This window comes from Petaurus breviceps, unplaced genomic scaffold, assembly GCF_028583685.1.
Source record: "Petaurus breviceps papuanus isolate PSGF00001 unplaced genomic scaffold, PetGlider_PUasm1.0 173, whole genome shotgun sequence".
Classification (NCBI taxonomy): domain Eukaryota; kingdom Metazoa; phylum Chordata; class Mammalia; order Diprotodontia; family Petauridae; genus Petaurus; species Petaurus breviceps.
This window is the reverse complement of record NW_027185759.1, coordinates 9,306,241-9,310,681: the sequence shown is the minus strand read 5'-3', so window position 1 is coordinate 9,310,681 and position 4,441 is coordinate 9,306,241.

The following is a 4,441-nucleotide window of genomic DNA, read 5'->3' as shown; positions in this document are numbered from 1 at the left end:
CTGGACAGCGCCAGCAGCAGAGGACCTGGACAGCGCCAGCAGCAGAGGACCTGCAAAGAGCCAAAAGGAGAAGCTGTGAGGGTGATGGGAGGCGGCGACCTCGGGCATGTTGTCTCCCTCATTAGACCGTGAGCTCCTCGAGTGCAGGGACTGTTTGGGCTTTTCTTTGTATCGCACGTACCTAGTATGGTGTCTGGAACATAGCAGGTGCTCAATAAGTGTTTGCAAAATTGACTGTAGGCGTCTTGGAAGAGAGTACTTGGGCTGCATCTTCTGATTCTTCTCACCCCACTGAAGACTGAGAGATGTTCCAAGCAAGGTCCAGTTTTCCTTTCCCTTTCCCGCCACCTTCCAGTCCAGTGACAGAACTTGTTATATACTGGCAAGGGTTAGGAGAAGGCCTGTTTTCCAGAGCTAAGGCCCAGCAAGCAAGCTGTGCCCTGAGTTTGGCATAACAACAATCCTTTCTACTCACTGTCTGGATGATCTCACCTTCTGGTAAAATCATAGAATTATTGTATTGTTTTGACTAGCACCAGGTGTTCTCTGAGCTGGGACAAGCACCATACCCATGTTCTAGCCACAAAGCCCTGCTACAAATCAAATTTGTCTCATTGTTACTGTTAGGCCTCATTGTCAGGGCTACAGCTCACTGTGCAAACATTGGAATAAATATTGAGATCTCCTCCCTGTACTGCCTTGCATCCCCCCACCAAGGGCAGGGCCTTGGCATATGTATCCACATCCCCTCCTGGCTTGCAAGTCTTTCTCTCACTTTGAAATTAAACTTCTGTTTGATTCCTGATTTTCCTGCCTCTAGTCTGCTCTGTTTGGCTCTGGCCATCCACAAGTTAGAGACTGATTCCATTTGCTTGAAAATACTCTGCTCCCTTCTGTAACCTAAACATTTCCTATATCCTGATTATGTTTTAAGTATAGAGAGGGTTAGGGATTAACTGGAAATACACAGAAAAAATAATTAGGTCAGAGGACCAAACCTATGTCTGAACATTAGGAATTTTCCTCAGTGGGGGCTCTGAACTATTATGATTATGATTCTGCTACAATTCTTTGTCTTATGTAAACATGATAAAACAGTAAGGAGCAGAGTGAATCAACCTGGGGACTATCTAGGCTCAAAGCTAAAAAGTGAGTTAATTGTTCTAACACGTGGACTGCTATGTGATATAATAGACAGAGTGTCAAATCTGGAGTCATGAAGACTCATGAGTTCAAATCTAGCCACAGATGCCTACTAGTTATGTGACCCTAGGCAAGTTGTTTACCCCTTTTTGCCTTAGTTCCTTACCTACAATATAAGTTGGAGAAGAAAATGGCAAATCACTGCAGTTACCTTTGCCAAGAAAACCCCAAATGGAGTCAGGAAAAGTCAGACAAGACTGAAAAAAATGATTTGTTGTTCATTATCCTTCATTTTCAAAGAAGACCAATGGCATCATGGGTCTTGACTTGCTTATGAATCAGATATAAGTGAGGCAGAGTTGTACAAAGTCATCTCTCTTCCAGAGCCATTGAAGTCCAAAGACTAAATAAAAGTCAAGATGACTGGCAATGGCCCAGGATACAGTGGATGACCTTGGCATCTTCACTGTCTGACCATTTCTCAACACCCCACAGCACTAGCTTCAGCCACTTCCATGGCCATTGGAACAAACTGTTCCTGTCCACCCATTCCTCCAGGGAAAGTCTTCACATGCTTGCAGTAGACACCTCCCTAGTTCACTGGTATTTGATACCTGTTAGTTACCTTCAACCTGGTTTAGCCCATCCTCCCAAATGGTTTTGCTGGAGTGCAGCTGTTCCTCATGCTACAGCTTCTTGGAGCCACAGGTGAGAGTTGGATGCCAGGTGGACACCAAAGGTGGATGAGCAGCTCTGAACAGGACACAGCAAGCCCTCACACCAGAGGGGCTAATTTTTTCTAAACACCCTATACACCTCATATAGGACTAAAAAAAAAGTGACTGAACAATTGTTCTAATGAGTCATGACTAATAAAACCTCCATCCAATAGGGAGGTCACACTAACTGGATCCCACTTAATTGGATTGGCTCCATCCTATCTGGTATGGAGAGGAAGCTAAAGGAATAAAGAACCACAGGCTGGCCAACTCTACCCTCCATGGAAAAACCCAAAGCAGCATTGTTCATTGAAAAGAGGCCTGACTTGGGAGGAGGACCTGCTTCCCAATCCTTCCTCTAATGCTTACTACTTTTGAATAAATGATTTAGTTCCCCTGGGCACTGTGTATTCCTCATCTGCAGATGAGGGAGTTGAACTGGTTGGCCTTGGAGGTCTCTTCCAGCCATGATCCTATAGAAAAGTGTCTAAGGAAGGGTTTGAATGAAAAGCTGCAAGCATTTAGAAGGGAATGAGATCACTTTTATTGGCAAGGAATCAGTGAAGGCTGCCTGGAGGAAGTGACATTTGAGCTATGACTTTGACAATGACTGATGATTGCTAAATTCATACCTGCACACAAAATGTAGAAACTTAAATAACAACAGCCACAAAACAATGGTTAGACTTAGGTTTTTACTAATCAAGTCAACACAACTTGTTGAATTCCCTTTGTGGGAGGACACTGTACTGGGCACAGTCAAGATGGAGTAAGTAATGGAAACAGAAGACATTGGTCCCCAACTTTAAGGAATTCGATATCTCCTTGGTTGCACCCCCCCCGCCGCCAAAAAAATAAAGAAAAAGGTCTTTCGATGCAACACTCATGCACAGTCCAGACAAAACAAATATAAGAACAATCTCAAAACTGAAAAGAAAAATCAACCTCGAACAATGTTCATTATTTTAAAAAATCTCTAGAACTATTCAATGAATAGAATCCCTTGGGATTCAGTGGGATGAAATCGAGTTTGAATCTTGAGGTTCTCAGCAATCCTCATATCCTGTGAATCAGCAGCTTATAGTTAGAAGGGGCCTCAGAGGACATCTAGGGTAACTCAGATGTGAACAAGGTACCTGACTTAAAAGGATCCAGTCTCTCCTCAAAGACTTCTAGTGGAGTGACGCGCTCTACCAGTCATGCTTATCAAGTCCATTTATGGAAGCTCTGATTGTTAGGAGCCTAAATTGTCCTCGAAACATCTGCCTATTGCTTCTAGTTCTTTCCTTGGGGGTCAAGCAGAAGAAGACTAAGCCCTCTTCCACGTAAGAAATACTTAATCACAGCTATTAAGTTTCCCTTGACTCTTTTCTTCTCCAGGACAAATCTGTCCATTTCTCATTACTATGGTGCAGTCCACACGAAAATGAAAGAATTTAGTACAGATTATCCTACTTAAATAATCTGTGACCAGGTGGCACAGTTATTCTGAGGAAGTGGGAGCAGTTTCCTTTGGATCTCTGAAATCTTTCTAGGGAGATAACTTCCTATTCCATGTCCTCCTAAGACTAGCCTTGAATCAGTATAAACAAGAAGAAATAGACTATACTAGTGATCCAATGATTTAGGGAAATAACGAGTTCTTTAATATGTAAAATATATCATCAAGTCTAGGACCTAAAGAAGACCTTAGGAGTCACTAAGATTCTAATTCAAGAATGCTTTCTAAAATATCTCAGCCAAGTGGTCATCCAGTGTCAATCTCTAATAATGTGGGCTGAATCAGAGAAGAAAAGGGAGAGGAGGGGAATTCAGAGGAGAAAAGAAAGGAAAGGACAGTCTTTGGTAGACTAGTAAGACTTCCAGGCCAGTTGTCTTAGTTACAACACTGCTCAGCAATTAGTCCAATTCAACAGAAATCTATAGGTCTCTGGTCGGCAGTGGTCTATGCCCAAGAAGGGAAGCTTTCCAAAGCACCTGCTTTGCCAATGCATGGGGTCAGTGTGTGAAGAAGAAAGAGATTTTCCCCTGAATTCTATGTGCATTGCTTCCTGGCTCATCCCTCAAATTGTCACAAGGGCATCTTAGCTCTTAAGACCTGTTTCTGGTTCACTCCTTTAATATTTTGGGAATCTGGGTGTGGAATGGCCTGTGTCTTAGGGCTGGCCACAAGCTAAGCAGCTACAGAAAGACAGAAATGGGGAGTAGAGGCAAAGGCTGATATCCCTCACACTTCCTCTTGGCTCCTCTGTTTTCATCCCTAGGTTTATTTGCATATCATAGGTTGAGGTAAAAAGATTGAAACAGAAGAATTTAAAAATCATTTTCGTACCCTAAATTATTTGGATAGTTCAGGTCAGGGACTTTGAAGGGACACCAGAAGGAAAGTAATCAAAAGAATAGACAGTCTTAGTGTGAGTGTGTTTGTTGGCTTTTGTTTATAGTATGGCTCAGTGTAGAGCGCCTAGCCCTTAGCTAAGTCCTGAGAGCTGGCAGTCCTCCTTTGCCAGGGAGTGGCTTGCTAGCCACTACACTTTCCACAGATGATAGCAAAGACCAGTAGACAGACACACAAACAG